The sequence below is a fragment of the Helianthus annuus genome, chromosome 8 (assembly GCF_002127325.2).
Source record: "Helianthus annuus cultivar XRQ/B chromosome 8, HanXRQr2.0-SUNRISE, whole genome shotgun sequence".
In the NCBI taxonomy this organism is placed as follows: domain Eukaryota; kingdom Viridiplantae; phylum Streptophyta; class Magnoliopsida; order Asterales; family Asteraceae; genus Helianthus; species Helianthus annuus.
The window spans coordinates 13414610-13432407 of NC_035440.2; positions in this window are offsets into that span (position 1 = coordinate 13414610).

The following is a 17798-nucleotide window of genomic DNA, read 5'->3' on the forward strand; positions in this document are numbered from 1 at the left end:
TGGCAGATGCAGAGGATACTTCTTGAGAATCTTGGACAGTGACCTGGAAACTTCTGACTTCAGGACTAAGCTTTTTAAAAGCTAGAACTCTCTCTTTTGCAGCAGGGCTTAATTTCAGATGAGCAATGGATATAGTTGCACAAGAAATAAAAAGAGATATTAGTGATCCTCATTATATGAGACAAGGCTGATAGTGATCCTTCGAGGATCCTCTATCCTACCATGAGTGGCCCATTCTTTGGGCAGATCCTTCCCATCCGGGATGGAATCCCTTCTAACAAAGAAAAAACGACGCTTCCAGTTTGTATCATTCTTGGTGACCTTGAAGACAGGGTGATCCTCCCCGGCTTTCCGTTTCAGCAGATACCGGTAAGAGCTAAAAGTGGTAAGATCGTAAAACTCGGCCAACTCCGTCATCCCCAGATCAATCCCTCTCTGCTCAATGATCCTTTCGAAGGTATACAGAACCCTCCAGATCATCGGCATAGCTTGGATATAAGAGATGCCGGTTAAAGAAAAGAAGGATTGGGTGAAGGATGGAAAAGGATATGAATACCCTATGGTGAATGGAGTAGCAGGAAAAGCCACCCAGGTATCCGAAACAGAATCACTCAGAGCGGTAGGTGTGAAGGACTTGAAAACCGCATTCGCCGGAAAACAATGACGAATTCTGTCTATGTGAACATCAGTAAAACAACACCTCTCCGTAGGAGAATCCTTGACAATCCCCTGGCTTTTTAAGGGACTATCCTCCTTAGAATCCTTGTGTGGAGAATTCCGGAGCAACATGTTTATGACAAGACGGAAACAGAGTAGAAGCAAAAAACAGAGCAAAGAGAAGGAAGAAGGGAAAGAGAGAAGAAGAGGATACCTGATCAAGTCTTCGGTAGTGATTATAAAGGGAAGATACCTCGAATTTAAATACAGAATGATCCTAACCCTATCTCCTATTTATAATAATGATTTGCAGGGATTGTCACATCTGTGACGTAATTATGTATAACGGCTAGTTACTCGGAATCGCCCGTTAGAGATAAGATCGAAACAAAATATAACTCGTCTATTTACAATTAACTCCTTATATTTTGGGGGCAATTGTTAGGGCTGGATTTTTATTATAGGTGATCCTTACACATGATCCTAACCAGTGATCCTTGTTTCTCTGGCAGACAGTGATCCTCAGCAGAACTTCAGGATCAGGATCATGAGACATTATGGTGATCCTCATACTAACGGCTACTTCCGCTTAATACAATATTGTTTTGCAGGAACATCTAGCAGGATATGCTCTAGACATCATGATCCAGGGACGCGTCTTCACAAATATGGCAAGAGCTTAATCGAAGATAGACGTTGCACAGGATATGGAAACTTGGCTTGATTTATGGGCGGCTATTTAGGCTAGATTGTATCTCATTTCTAAAGGGGTAATGAGCTGAATATTAGTTTAGCTACCTAAAATAGGTCACCTACACATGTATAAATACCACTCTTCCTCATTCGGAAGAACACACACGACATACGACACAACTCTCAAACACTTAGACACTCAGTGATCCTTGTACTCAGCTCATTACTATCCGAAGTTGTAATTACATTTTTTTTTAAATTGAAGTTGGTGATCGGTAGTTGCCATCACCCGAGGTTTTTTATGCCGGAGATCATACATTGATCAAGGGCTTTTTCCTCGTATAAATCATTGTGTCTTTGCATCTTTTATCACAGAAGTGATCCTTTACTTTCATAATTAACCAAGCATCATACCCCGTTTACATAAAGTTTGGTTACATTATCCTTGTGTGATTTTTGACCAAAACAGGTTGGCAAAAGGTGTCCATTGTCTATGCGGTCTTAGCATTGTGCAGGAAATTAAAAGCGGCAGGATCACAAAGGCTTCATCCCCCAAACAGAGGATCCCTCCACCTTTTGTAATCCTACCTATTGTTCTAAGGATCCAGGATCCTTAACCCTAAAAACCATTGTTCGAAGATTACAGACCATAATTGTTTCAAACACCACAAACTACTATCAAAAGTTAAAAAATTGGGCTCCGGCTATGTCTAGAAGTTTCCATCATTGCCCAATCTTGCAGCTCAAACCTTCGCCGCACCATCACCACCAGCTCCACTTGCCTCCCCCTGATCCTTACCAACGTTTCCACCTTCAAGCATAGGGATATCCTCAACATCATCGTCATCCTCCAACTCTGCCAGCCTTGCCTTCCAGCCTTCAACATCCCATGTGCTCTTATCAAAGGAAGGATCCTGAGCCTCCGTGGCCATCTGCAGTTGTATCTTGTACATAGCTATCGCGGCAGAGACTTTGGCATCCTGAGTAATGTCATGCTTCTCATAATCAAACTTGATCAATGCTTTGACAGCCTCATCCTTAACAGCCCGGATCTCCTTCTCAAGATCAGTGATCTTGAGATCCTTCAGTACACCCATTTGATGAAGGTCGGCAATCTGGCGATCCTGATCTTCAACGTGGCTAACATAAGATTCTATTTCAGTAAGTTTCTGCAAAAACAACAGGATATAACGTCAGACACGGGTGATCCTCAAAAACCATCAGGATAACCAACAGGGGCAGTGATCCTGACCTCGTTGACAGAATCAAGAAACTGCTGGCGAATCAGGGGAAATCCTTGAAGATCCTCAGAAACTTTCCTCTTCTTTCCCTTACCCCTAATGGGTAATTTAGGGGCTGAAGCAGAAGGACTAGCAGCAGAAGTCTTCTTCTTCGAAGACGTGACGTTGGCAAGATCATCAATCCCAAACAAAGAGGCAGATTTAACAGACCTGGCAGATTTTCCAGCACCTACACAATTCAGAAACAAGATAAGTTCTGTCACGGTCCCCGACCCGGTTTGACCCGTTCAGGACCCGTGGAACAGAAAGTCTGCGGTAATCTGTTTATTGTGAGTTTAGCAGCGGAAAATTTATTTCACAGGATCGGCTAAGTTAAAACTTTTCCCGATTATTTTTATTTCATAATTCAGGTTAAAATCCCGGGTAATTTACAATAACAAGTTTTTAGTAATAAAACACATTTCTTTATTTTATATCGAGCCACTATCTTAAGCTTGAAATGCTTCCCCTGCATTTTTCCTGAATTACAGCAGATCACCTGAAATAGGTTTGAAAAAGATTTTGTCAGCGGGGAAATACTGAGTGAATTATTCTAGTTTCTGCAAATGACACATTTGTTATAATTCACAGTGATAAGATCTTTTACAATGTATCCTGATATCAACCAACTACCCACAGTACTTTACCACTCGATCCATTGGCCCATACGTCCAATGGTATCTGTGATTATGGTCATATCACCCAATGGCTGCCCCAATGGTGACGATTATCAAGTAATGTGCACAATACCCCACATACCGGCTGTAATTTGGTGATTCACATAAACTTAATCACTGTAAGTTATAATTCTGAAAATAATTTGGAGTATTGTAAACAATCACAAACTGTGATAAAAGAATTTATAAAAAGAGAATAACTCACATTGCAGATTTAGTGTTGGTAGAATTTAGATTTAATCCCTGTTAACCTAATTTCACAATAAAGCACACAAAACAGGATTAGTGATCAATACAACGATTATGATAATTCCCCGAGATCAATTTTGACAATGAATATCCAAGTGCAATACTTCGGCTCATTTATCAAAATGACAAACGATAAAGTATAGTACTTCAACTCGTATATCGAATTATCGACAACGACAAAGTACAATGCTTCAGCTCATTATCGAATTATTGACAACGATAAAGCATAGCCCAATGTGGGCAGCACTTAGACATTCTTTGGGTATATTGATCCCGGAAACTGAATCGTAATAGCGATCGACTAATTACCCTGTTTTGCGGCAGCGATTCGATAATTGTGTGTGTGTGTTGGACTGTTTTGCTTATAACTCGACCTACGTAACTCCGATTTTCGTCGTTCAAGTGCCAAAATTCAAGTCCCAACCCCTGCTATTTATACTGAAATTTTGACACCGTCGCGTAGCGCGAGGGGTACCCCCTTAGCCGTCGCGCTACGCGAGTGACCACCCTATTTTCATAGAGTAGCCCTTCGTGCATGTAGGCTTGCTGTGTCGATGGTTTTATAAATTTCGAATTTTATAATGAGTTATGAAGATAATCGTTATTAGGGTTTTGCCCCCCCCTGAGTTTTAGGGTCCCTGATCCTGATTCTGATTGCTCTGGAAATTCTAGGGTTAGTGCAGAATTACTTGGGTGTCTCAATTAGGGTTTTCTTAATAGCTAATTACTATCCTAATTATTTAAAATTTAATGAGAGTTGTTACATCCTCCCCACCTTAGGAAAAATCTCGTCCTCGAGATTCACTGGAATAGATGAGGATACTTGCGCTTCATTTCTGATTCCAGCTCCCAAGTGTATTCTGGTCCTCTTTTTGAATTCCATTTGACTTTGACTAATACCAGTCGTTTGTGTTTGAGAAACTTGATTTTCCTGTCTTCTATTTGTAAAGGTTTTTCTATGAATTTCAGCTTCTCATTTACCTCTATGTCTTGAAGAGGTACTACCAGAGATTCATTTGATAAACATTTCTTGAGATTGGATACATGAAATACATCATGTACTCCAGCTAGTTCTTCTGGTAGCTGTAAGCGATAGGCAACTGGCCCGATTCGTTGAATTACTGGAAATGGTCCAACATATCGGGGACTCAGTTTCCCTTTCTTACCGAATCTTACAATACCTTTCCAAGGAGATACTTTCAGAAGTACTTTGTCTCCTATTTGGAATTCAAGGGGTTTGCGACGATTATCTGCATAACTCTTTTGACGATCTCTTGCTGTTTTCAGTCTTTCCTTGATCTGAGTTATCTTGTCCGTAGTTTCTTGTACAATCTCAGGACCTGATAATTGACTTTCTCCGATTTCTGCCCAACATACTGGAGTTCTGCACTTACGTCCGTACAGTGCTTCGAATGGTGCAGTGTCGATACTTGAATGATAGCTATTGTTATAGGAGAATTCAATTAATGGTAAATGGTTATCCCAATTACCTCCAAAGTCAATTACACATGCTCGAAGCATGTCTTCCAGAGTTTGGATTGTCCTTTCACTTTGTCCGTCGGTCTGTGGATGATATGCAGTACTGAGATTAAGTCGGGTTCCCATTGATTCTTGGAAACTGGTCCAAAATCGGGAAGTGAAACGACTATCTCTATCCGATACAATGGAGAGTGGAACTCCATGTAAGGATACTATTTCATCCACATATAGCTTGGCTAATCTTTCCATGCTAAAGGTTTCCTTGATTGGTAGAAAATGAGCTGATTTGGTTAATCGGTCCACGATTACCCAAATAGCATCATTACCTTTTCTGGTTTTGGGTAACTTAGTAACAAAGTCCATTGTTATCAGTTCCCATTTCCATACCGGCATTTCTAATTGTTGCAGTAATCCTGAAGGTTTCTGGTGTTCAGCTTTAACTTGTGAACAAGTTAAACACTTAGATACATATTCAGCTATGTCCTTTTTCATTCCTATCCACCAGAAATGTTTCCTTAAATCTTGGTACATCTTATTATTTCCTGGGTGTATAGTATACCTAGATTTATGAGCTTCTTCTAAGATTTTCGATCTTAAATTTCCTTGTTTAGGTACCCAAATTCTGCTTTGATGAAATTTCCAAATTCCATCATTTCCTTGTTTTAATTCTTTTAGGTAACCTTTCATTCCTTCGGTATCGTTATTGATTGCTGTTTTCTGGATTTCTTTCACTTGTTCTCGTAAATCTACTTGTAGATTTATTCTAAGAGCACGGACTCGCTTTTGCTTTTCATGGAACTTACGACTTAAGGCATCTGCTACTACATTGGCCTTTCCTTCGTGATATTGAATATCACAGTCGTAATCACTCAGGACTTCCATCCATCTCCTTTGTCTCATGTTTAACTCTTTTTGCCCGAATATATACCTTAAACTCTTATGATCTGTATAAACAGTAAATTTACTTCCATACAGATAATGTCTCCAAATCTTAAGGGCAAAAATTATGGCTCCTAGTTCTAAATCATGAGTCGTATAGTTTTCTTCGTGCTTTTTCAACTGTCTGGAGGCATACGCAATTACCTTCTTGCGTTGCATCAACACACATCCATATCCTAATTTTGAAGCATCACAGTATACTTCAAAATCTTCTGTTCCTTCTGGTAAGGCTAGGATTGGTGCATTGGTTAATTTCTGCTTTAAGATTCTAAAGGCTTCTTCTTGCTTTGGACCCCACTCAAACTTAGTGGCTTTACAGGTTAGCTTAGTTAATGGTACAGCTATTTTGGAAAAATCCTTAATAAACCGTCTATAATAACCGGCTAAACCTATAAAACTTCTAATTTCCATTGCAGTTTGTGGAACCTTCCAGTTGGTAATTGCTTCGATCTTAGCAGGATCTACGTGAATACCTTCGTGATTCACCATATGGCCTAAGAATTGCACTTCTTGTAACCAAAATTCACATTTTGAGAATTTAGCATACAGCTTTTCTTTTCTTAACAAAGTTAAGAGTGCATGCAAATGCTGACAATGCTCGGCTTGACTTTTGGAGTAAATAAGTATATCGTCGATGAATACGATCACAAATTTATCCAAATATGGTTTACAGATTCTGTTCATCATGTCCATGAATGCAGCTGGGGCATTGGTTAATCCGAAGGGCATGACTGTAAACTCATAATGACCATACCTAGTTCTGAAAGCAGTTTTAGGTATGTCTTCTTCTTGAACTTTCAATTGATGGTATCCAGATCTTAAATCTATCTTAGAGAAATACCTAGCTCCTTGTAATTGATCGAAAAGATCATCAATCCTAGGTAATGGGTATCGATTCTTAATTGTAACTTTATTCAATTCTCTATAATCAATACACATTCTCATTGATCCATCTTTCTTTTTCACAAACAATACTGGTGCACCCCAAGGGGATGAACTAGGTTGTATAAATCCTTTGCTTAGTAATTCATCTAATTGCTTTTTCAATTCTAACATTTCGGTAGGAGCTAATCGATAAGGTGCTTTGGCTATTGGTGTAGTTCCTGGAATTAGATGAATCCTAAATTCTACTTCTCTGTCTGGTGGTAACCCAGGTAATTCTTCGGGAAAGACATCTGGGTATTCTGATACTACAGGAATTTCCTTGAGTTCCTTGTCCTTAGTACAGATGATTACAGAGATCATATATACTATTCCTTGGTTTCGTTCATAACTAGCAACTTTCATTACTGATATGAACTTCAATGGTTTCCGAGGTTTATCTCCTAAAATCTTAATTATCTCTCCTGTAGGCGTTTGAATTTCTATAGAATTCCTATCACAAATGATTTGCGCATGGTTGGCTATTAACCAATCCATTCCTAATACTACATCAAATTCTGCTAATTTCATAGGAAATAGGTTTGCAGTAAATTTATGACCTACAAGTTCTATGTCTACTTTCTGCAAAACCTGATTGATTTCTACTGAATTCCCATCCGCAGTTTCGACTATCAAAATCTGTCTAACGGTAGATAATGGTAACTTAAGAGCTTGACAGAATGAAGTATTGATAAAACTTTGGTTTGCACCAGAGTCAAACAATACTTTGGCATAAACGTTGTGAACTAGAAACATACCGGCGATCACATCTGGGATGAGTTCTGCTTCTTGAGTAGTTAGCTGAAATGCTCTAACATTCTTCTTAGTAGTTCCTTCAGCCGTCTTAGGTTTGTTATCAGTGACTTTGTTCAGTTTAGGACATTCGGTTTTGTAATGTCCCGTTTCTCCACACTGAAAACAAGTTACAGTTTTCTTCTTACAGTTTTCTTCACTATGTCCTGCTGTTTTGCAATAATTGCAAATTCTGTTGCATTTTCCAAAATGGTTCTTACGGCAAACTTTGCAAAATGGCAAAGTTGCAGATCGCCCTGTCCCTCTTTTCTTGAAATTATTACTATTACCCATCCTGAATCCTTGGGTAATTTTCTGAGCTAATTCCTTCTTTCTATCTTCATCTCGTGTGCGGATCAGTTCATCAGTTAAGGTGTTAGCTAATTCGACTGCATCGTCAATAGTGCGAGGTCTCGCAGCTTTAACGATATTGCGAATTTCGCTAATTAATCCCCAAATATATCGAGAAATGAGTACCGGTTCTGGCGAAGCCAAGTTAGGTACCACTCTCGCATATTCGAAGAATGTTGAAGTATAACCACGACAATCTACCCCGGTCATTCGATGATTTAGGAATTTATTTGCCATTTGTTCCTTTTCATACTCAGGACAAAATTTTCTTTCGACAAGACTTTTAAATTCGTCCCAAGTCATAGCATATGCTACCCGTCTGCCTTTTGCCTGTAGCACTGTGTTCCACCACTCTAGTGCTCCTTCTTTAAACAAATTTGAGGCATACATGACTTGATCTTCTTCAGCACATTTACTTATCGCAATTACTGCTTCGGTTTTCTCCAACCATCGCAGCGTTGCAGTTGCTCCTTCGTTGCCTGCAAATTCAGCGGGTTTACAAGCAAGAAATTCTTTGAAAGTGCAACCAGGCGTTGCAGACTTTCGCTTCTTAGGGCGCTGGGTGTGCTGAGATTCATTGTCATGATTTATATGGTCATTGCCCCTGTTGATGCTATTACTGAAATTATCTTCAGTAGTATGTTTGCTAGGTACAATATGTTGCGGATTACTTGGATTTTTCATAGCAGCAACGAACATTGGAATTGCGTTGGCTATTCCTTGGGCAACCATATTTTCAATATCTTGTTTAGTCATATATTGATCTTCTGGTTGTTGCTCCGAGTGATTAACTTCATTTACTGGTTCGTTATCGTTATTTGCCATCTGATGATAAGTTTTTATGAACAATTAGCAATTAATAATAAATTATTTAAACAACTTATAACACATAAAGCCAAAATTATCGATTTCTCGATTGCATTTCATATCAGTATAGTATGCATCAATACACACTGATATTTTACAATGTTTTATTTGTTATGTTACAACTGATTTCACTATTTACTTTTACTATTATACAAGAATGATTCCACCACCCTCCTATTCGTCATCTCAGAAACGGAATTCCCTCTCGTCGTATTTCCAGGCAATCTGTCCCCCTATTTCCCTAATTCTATTCCCTGCATCCATTAACTCTTCACCAAAGTGGCGAAGTTCAGCCAGGTTTTCATTGCTCATCGGTGGATTAGGTAGGGGTTCTGGGTCGAATTGTGGAAGAAACGAGTAAGGACTGTTGACAATGTTTTGGAATTGCCAATCGTTAGTCCACCATTCTTCTGGTTCTATAGGTTGGTCATGGACTATTGGTTCAGTGATTGTTGGTGTAAGGTTCATTGGTATTGGGTTTTCAACAGGATAGGTAAAGATACCTGAGTTGATAGGTTGCATAGTTTCACATTTTTCTAGTAAGGTATCTATTTGATCCTGAAAAGTAATTCTCCTGGTTTGATTAGAACTCTCTCCGACTTCTACCTGAGTTGGGTTAGAATCTTTTCCTATTTCTATTGCTATTTCCTGAGAGTACTGTTCAAACTGCTCCTCCATTTGCCTAACCTCATTAACTTCAGTTTCCTGTTCTTGTGGATTAGGGTTTTCCTGAATTATATTTGCTTTTCCTTTGTCTAAGGGTTTACTAGTTTTAGGGGTTTTTGTAACTGTCCTTCTCTTACGTATCCGGCTTCCCCATACATAATTTTTCTTTGGCCTTCTTTTTGGTTTGGGTACTGGTGGAGTAGGGAGTTCTACAGGTTCATCCACATCAGCAACGTATCCCGTAAATTCATGAGAAACTTCAATATTTACTGGGTACAGATTGAGGTTCTGAAAAGCTTCAGAGATCTCGTTCATGCTGTGTAGCATATATGCAAAATGCACAAAATATCGAGTTAAAACTTTGGAACAAAGTTTACCAAATAAACACAGAAGTTTTATTGCATACTTATTTGTACAAAATACAGGAAATACTCAGTTTTATTTATCTACTTACTGAGAATTACTAGTACTGTATTCAAGATGCTTTTTAAGGATTAGCATTTTCTGCTACAGTAGCTAACATATATAAATTAGCCCATTTTTCATCAAGTTTATCTTCCCAAGGGGATTTCTTAAGTAATTCCAGGTTTTCCTTTTTAATTTTCCTTTCCTTGATTTGCTCCTTACTTTTCTTAATAATCATACTCCTTTTTCTAGGAGAAAGCGGATTTTCGTAATTTGCTTTTTGCACAAATATTCCTTCCTCAGGAATTGTAGGGAGCTTTGAAATTTTAGTTTTAGAAGAACTACCCTCCTCGTAACTTGATCTATTTAATTTAAGATAGATATCTTGCAACTTCTGTTTATCCATACTGTAACTAACAAATAATCAGTTAAAGGCATATAAACACATAATCACATATAGTAATCAGGAAAAATTAAGTATCGTTTAAATACTTAATTAGCTTAACTTAGTGGCTCTGATACCACCTTATTTCTGTCACGGTCCCCGACCCGGTTTGACCCGTTCAGGACCCGTGGAACAGAAAGTCTGCGGTAATCTGTTTATTGTGAGTTTAGCAGCGGAAAATTTATTTCACAGGATCGGCTAAGTTAAAACTTTTCCCGATTATTTTTATTTCATAATTCGGGTTAAAATCCCGGGTAATTTACAATAACAAGTTTTTAGTAATAAAACACATTTCTTTATTTTATATCGAGCCACTATCTTAAGCTTGAAATGCTTCCCCTGCATTTTTCCTGAATTACAGCAGATCACCTGAAATAGGTTTGAAAAAGATTTTTTCAGCGGGGAAATACTGAGTGAATTATTCTAGTTTCTGCAAATGACACATTTGTTATAATTCACAGTGATAAGATCTTTTACAATGTATCCTGATATCAACCAACTACCCACAGTACTTTACCACTCGATCCATTGGCCCATACGTCCAATGGTATCTGTGATTATGGTCATATCACCCAATGGCTGCCCCAATGGTGACGATTATCAAGTAATGTGCACAATACCCCACATACCGGCTGTAATTTGGTGATTCACATAAACTTAATCACTGTAAGTTATAATTCTGAAAATAATTTGGAGTATTGTAAACAATCACAAACTGTGATAAAAGAATTTATAAAAAGAGAATAACTCACATTGCAGATTTAGTGTTGGTAGAATTTAGATTTAATCCCTGTTAACCTAATTTCACAATAAAGCACACAAAACAGGATTAGTGATCAATACAACGATTATGATAATTCCCCGAGATCAATTTTGACAATGAATATCCAAGTGCAATACTTCGGCTCATTTATCAAAATGACAAACGATAAAGTATAGTACTTCAACTCGTATATCGAATTATCGACAACGACAAAGTACAATGCTTCAGCTCATTATCGAATTATTGACAACGATAAAGCATAGCCCAATGTGGGCAGCACTTAGACATTCTTTGGGTATATTGATCCCGGAAACTGAATCGTAATAGCGATCGACTAATTACCCTGTTTTGCGGCAGCGATTCGATAATTGTGTGTGTGTGTTGGACTGTTTTGCTTATAACTCGACCTACGTAACTCCGATTTTCGTCGTTCAAGTGCCAAAATTCAAGTCCCAACCCCTGCTATTTATACTGAAATTTTGACACCGTCGCGTAGCGCGAGGGGTACCCCCTTAGCCGTCGCGCTACGCGAGTGACCACCCTATTTTCATAGAGTAGCCCTTCGTGCATGTAGGCTTGCTGTGTCGATGGTTTTATAAATTTCGAATTTTATAATGAGTTATGAAGATAATCGTTATTAGGGTTTTGCCCCCCCTGAGTTTTAGGGTCCCTGATCCTGATTCTGATTGCTCTGGAAATTCTAGGGTTAGTGCAGAATTACTTGGGTGTCTCAATTAGGGTTTTCTTAATAGCTAATTACTATCCTAATTATTTAAAATTTAATGAGAGTTGTTACAAGTTCCCTTATTAAATTAAATACTCTTACATAAAACTTACTTTCTAGGAGGATACTTACTTGACATTGTGGCAGATGCAGAGGATATCTCTTGAGAATCTTGGATAGTGACTTGGAAGCTTCTAACTTCAGGATCAAGCTTTTTGAAAGCTAGGATTCTCTCTTTTGCAGCAGGGCTTAATTTCAGATGAGCAATGGATATAGCTGCACAAAAGATAAAAAGAGATATTAGTGATCCTCATTATATGAGACAAGGCTGATAGTGATCCTTCGAGGATCCTCTATCCTACCATGAGTGGCCCATTCTTTGGGCAGATCCTTCCCATCTGAGATGGAATCCCTTCTCACGAAGAAAAAACGACGCTTCCAATTTGTGTCATTTTTGGTAACTTTCAAAACAGGGTGATCCCCCCCGGCTTTCCGTTTCAGCAGATACCGGTAAGAACCAAAAGTGGTAAGATCGTAAAGCTCGGCCAACTCCGTCATCCCCAGATCAATCCCTTTCTGCTCGATGATCCTCTCAAAGGTATACAGAACCCTCCAGATCATCGGCATAGCTTGGATATATGAGATGCCGGTTAAGGAAAAGAAAGATTGGGTGAACGATGGGAAAGGATATGAATATCCTATGGTGAATGGAGTAGCAGGAAAAGCCACCCAGGTATTCGAAACAGAGTCACTCAGAGCGGTAGGTGTGAAGGACTTGAAAACAGCATTCGCCGGGAAGCAATGACGAATTCTGTCTATGTGAACATCAGTGAAACAACACCTCTCCGTATGAGAATCCTTGATAATCCCCTGGCTTTTTAGGGGACTATCCTTCTTGGAATCCTTGTGTGGAGAGTTCCGGAGCAACATGTTTGTGACGGAACAGAAACAGAGCTATGAGAAAGAAGAAAGGAAAGAGAGAAGAAGAGGATACCTGATCAGTCTTCGGTAGCAATTATAAAGGGAAGATATCTCGAATTTAAATACAGAATGATCCTAACCCTATCTCCTATTTATAATCATGATTTGCAGGGATTGTCACATCTATGACGCAATGATCACAACGGCTAGTCCATGTGTAACGGCTAGTTATTCGGAGTCGCCCGTTAGAGATAAGATCGAAGCAAAATATAACTCGTCTATTTACAATTAACTCCTTATATTTTGGGGGCAATTGTTAGGGCTGGATTTTTATTATACGTGATCCTTATAAGTGATCCTAACCAGTGATCCTTGTTCCTTTGGCAGACAGTGATCCTCAGGAGGACTTCAGGATCAGGATCATGGGACATTATAGTGATCCTTATACTAACGGCTACTTCCGCTCAATACAATATTGTTTTGCAGGAACCTCTAGCAGGATATGCTCTAGACATCATGATCCAGGGACGCGTCTTCACAAATATGGCAAGAGCTTAATCGAAGAAAGACGTTGCACAGGATATGGAAACTAGGCTTGATTTATGGGCGGCTATTTAGGCTAGATTGTATCTCATTTCTAAAGGGGTAATGAGCTGAATAATAGTTTAGCTACCTAAAATAGGTCACCTACACATGTATAAATACCACTCTTCCTCATTCGGAAGAACACACACGACATACAACGCAACTCTCACACACTTAGACACCAAAAGCAATAGTGATCCTTGTACTCAGCTCATTATCATCCAAAGTTGTAATCATATTTTTGATATATTGAAGTTGGTGATCGGTGGTTGCCATCACCCGAGGTTTTTTATGCCGGAGATCATTCATTGATCAAGGGCTTTTTCCTCGTATAAATCATTGTGTCTTTGCATCTTTTATCACAGAAGTGATCCTTTACTTTCATAATTAACCAAGCATCATACCCCGTTTACATAAAGTTTGGTTACATTATCCTTGTGTGATTTTTGACCAAAACACCAAGCTCGCGGTGCTTGATGTAGACCATAGAGAGCTTTGTTGAGCAACCAAACCCGATCGGGATGGATAGGATCTTCAAAACCTGGAGGCCGTTCGACGTACACCTCTTCTTCAACCACACCATGTAAGAATGCACTTTTGACGTCCATCTGGTAAACCTTGAATCCTTTGAATGAGGCATAAGCCAGAAAGATCCGAATTGCTTCCAAACGTGCAACAGGTGCATAGACTTCGTTGTAGTCGATCCCTTCAATCTGACGAAAACCTTGAACGACTAATCTTGCTTTGTTTCGAATAACAACTCCACGGTCATCCTTTTTGCATTTGAAAACCCAACGGGTACCAATCTTCTTGTAACCAGCAGGTTTCTCTACGAGTTTCTAGACACCAAGCTTCTGGAATTGTTGCAGTTCTTCCTGCATTGCTTCCACCCATGAGTTATCTTTCATAGCTTCTTTCCAAGTTCTTGGTTCTTCCTGTGAGACATAACACGCGAAAGACTAATCATTTTGTTGCCCAGATTCTCAAATAGCTGCATACAAGCCTGCATTGTTGTTGTTCCGCAACATGTTTCTTGTTTGAACGCCACTCTGTACATTTCCGATGATGTTTTGTTGAGGATGGGTATTGTGAATCCTTGTTTCTGGATTATCTTGAACTGGAATATTTGTACCCAGATTGTTGAGATTGAGATCAACAACCAATTCAATACCCGGAATTGACGAAGAGGATGATGCAGTAGCTTTAGCTGTTCTAGGGGCATCCACTGGAGGAGTACCCTCTGAAATACCATGAACTGCTGTTGTAGGAGCCTCTTGATCTGCATCTAGAAATTCATCATCCTCTGAAGATTCGTTCAATTCGGTAGCATCGTGAAAATCCTCATTGTCGAGAGCATTATTGTTCACTGAAGATGGTTCTTGATTGACAAGAATTGGACGAACCACCGGTGAAACTGTTGCGTTGTCACTCTCGAAAAACATCCTTGCCGCAACATTTTCTTCAACTGCTTCAATATTGATCGAATTGAAAAAGTCATCGTACTCAAACATCCAAGGCTGACCAGGACATTTGACTGGCAATGTGTGCCTTTGAACTCTGACTTCAGACCATTCCTCGACCCGTTTAGTCTCTAGATTCCAGACTCTTAAGTTCGGGGTGGCATACCCAAGAAAGTATCCCTCAATTGCTTTTGCCCCAAACTTTCCATTAGGATCGATTATTGTGCACGGAGCTCCAAACGGTTCAAGATATGATAGATCTGGTTTCCGTTTGTGAAGAAGCTCAAAGCAGGTCTTGTTGTGCCTTTTGACTGTAAGGACTCGGTTCAACGTGTAACATGCAGAGGCCACAGCTTCACTCCAGAATAGAATGGGCAACTGCGACTCTACCAACATAGTCCTAGCAGTCTCGATCAATGTGCGGTTCTTACGTTCAGCGACGCCATTCTGTTGAGGAGTATAAGCTGCACTAAATTCGTGAAGAATACCTTTTGAAGTGCAAAACTCCGCCATGGCATGATTTTTAAATTCAGTACCATTGTCGCTGCGTATTCGTCTAACCTTCAACTTATACAAATTCTCAATCTGAACGATTAGGTTTTTGATAATACCAAAGGTTTCGCTCTTGTGTGCCATAAACGCCACCAAAGAAAATCTTGAATAATCATCAGTTATCACGAGGCAATATTGATCATTCCGGATGCTTTTATGCTTGACAGGACCGAACAAATCCATGTGCAAACGTTCAAGCGGAACGGCCACTGTGTTGATTTTCTTAGTCGGGTGTCGCTTCTTCGTTTGTTTTCCTTTCTGGCACGAAACACAGACATCTTGAAGATGGAAGTTTTTAAGAGGAACACCATTCACCAATTCATTTGACACCAAATGATTCATTTTGCGTAAGTGAATGTGACCCATTCGTCTGTGCCAAGAGATTGAGTCTTTTTCTGTGGCTTTGGAAACGAAACAGGTTGCTTGTGCAGACGTTGTGATAGCTTGGTTCATATCAAGGACATACAGATCATTTATCCTTGGAGCAGATAAGAGAATCCATTCTTTCGGAATTTTGAAGCCGGGTTTCAGCACATAACATCCATTTGCATCAAAGTGTATTGAAAACTGCTTGTCACAAATTTGAGAAACGCTGAGAAGATTGTGATCAAGTTGTTGCACAAAGTTGATCTTATCAAAGCTTACAATCCCGTTGGATATCATTCCTTCACCAGTAATATATCCGCCCTTATCTCCAGCAAAAGCAACATAACCTCCTCTAATAGATTTGACGTCGTAGAGAAGCTTCATGTCGCCTGTCATGTGCCTGGATGCCCCACTATCAACAATCCAATGACTACTGATAGTTCCTCCTGGAACACCCTGCACATGAACTCATATGATTAGTTGGAGATGGGGACCCAAGCCATTGTGGTCTTGGGTCTTCCATTTTCATCAACAACAATAACTTCCACTTTTTGATGATTCGGAAATTGTGATGGTCCCCCTGATTCAATAACCGTTTTTGGTTTCCAGGTCTGTTTTGTTTTACCAATGTTATTCTTTAAAAACTTAACTTCATGATTGTCTGAAGTTTTTGAAGTGTCTGGTTTGACAGAAACAGATGTTTTGTTAACCACATCGGTTTTAATCGCCTTTTCAATTTTCTCGACCTATTGGCGTTTCTGTTTCTTTTCCCTTTCTTTTACAAGACGGGGATCTGGTTTTGATGAAACAGATCGCTTGCGGTCAATTTGGTCATGAGGATCATCAACCTTTGCTTTCAACTTATGAAGATATGGACAGTTTCGAATTATATGTCCAATTTCACCACATTCAAAACATGATCTTCGTTCAACAAACCCCAAAGCATCATGTGATCGTCTTGCCGATGATGAACTTTGTGATCCCGAGGTACTAGGTTTCGAACTGTTTGGTTCATTTCTTTTCAACATTGTTGCTTTCTTAACAAAATCTCGGTTAGATTTGTTTTCAAAAGTTTAAATTTTGTCCGTTCCCTTTGATTTCACAAAGTCCACCTTCTTGTTCTTCTTTTGGCTCTGTTTCTTTTGACCTTGAGTCGTTGATTTTCCTTTTGGTTTGGTATGATTTTGCTGCTTTTTCTCTGTTGGTAATTTCTGATTGCCATATTGTTTTCGAACTTCGGCCTTTGGAATAGGAGGACACTGTGTTACCGTAACATGTGATCCTGTCTTTCCCAAAAACTTACTTGTCGAATTTTCAAAGACTTTACTGATTAAAGATTGATTAACATTCTTAATAGGAAAATCTTTGTCAGAATAAATTTTATCATCACCAACAAGAGTGTAGAGCAAATTCACACTCTCCGACTCTTTTGCAGACGAGGACTTGATTGCAACAGTCTTAGCGGACTTTGCAGGAGGATCACATAGAATATGATTCTCAAGAGGTATGTCCTCTTCTTTGATTTCCGCATCAGACTTTGCTGGGTTAGTATCATCGGATTCATCATCAGAAGAATCAGCATCCTCAATAATAACTGGAGGATCCTGATTCGGTTCAGCAGAAGACACACATGTGTCTGCTGATACATCTGAATCTGATGATACTGCTTTCTTGTATCCAAGTCCTGTTGCAAATTCCTTAACGTCTAGAGGAACAGATGGCTCAAAGTAGGTTCTATCTTCCTCATCAGGCATGGCATCATAATTGTGTCTCACAGGTGGTGGACATTTCTTGTAACCAATGCATGTGACATCCCGTTTCTCTTTCTGAACGTCAATAATGTGATCCAACACATAGCTAGAGCTCAAATAACTGTCTAGCTTAAGCTGGATCGCCTCACTTTCAGTTTTAACACAAGCCATCTCTTTTTGCATTATCTCAAGGCAAGTTATATACAAATTTATGTCAGTTTGTTTTCTGGAAACCATTTTTGTCAGCTCGGTTTT